Source organism: Penaeus monodon, chromosome 29 (genome assembly GCF_015228065.2).
Source record: "Penaeus monodon isolate SGIC_2016 chromosome 29, NSTDA_Pmon_1, whole genome shotgun sequence".
In the NCBI taxonomy this organism is placed as follows: domain Eukaryota; kingdom Metazoa; phylum Arthropoda; class Malacostraca; order Decapoda; family Penaeidae; genus Penaeus; species Penaeus monodon.
In genome coordinates, this window is record NC_051414.1 from 3387197 (window position 1) to 3387432 (window position 236).

Sequence of the window (236 nt, forward strand, 5' to 3'; positions counted from 1 at the left end):
AAAAGGTCGATAGATATTCGCGAACCGGCAACCCATCCCCCCCCCCCCCGGCGTTCGTCATTTGTTTGGGATCGCGATGATCACATGACAATCGCCACGTGTCTGCTCTTATCCCCGATATTAAAATGTCACTGCGCCATTCCTGTGTCGCCAAACAACTTAATTCTTGTGTGAAATGTGTATTTTCTCTCGTCTCACAGGATGGCTCTCGCTGGCGTGTGGGTATTTTTTTTTTC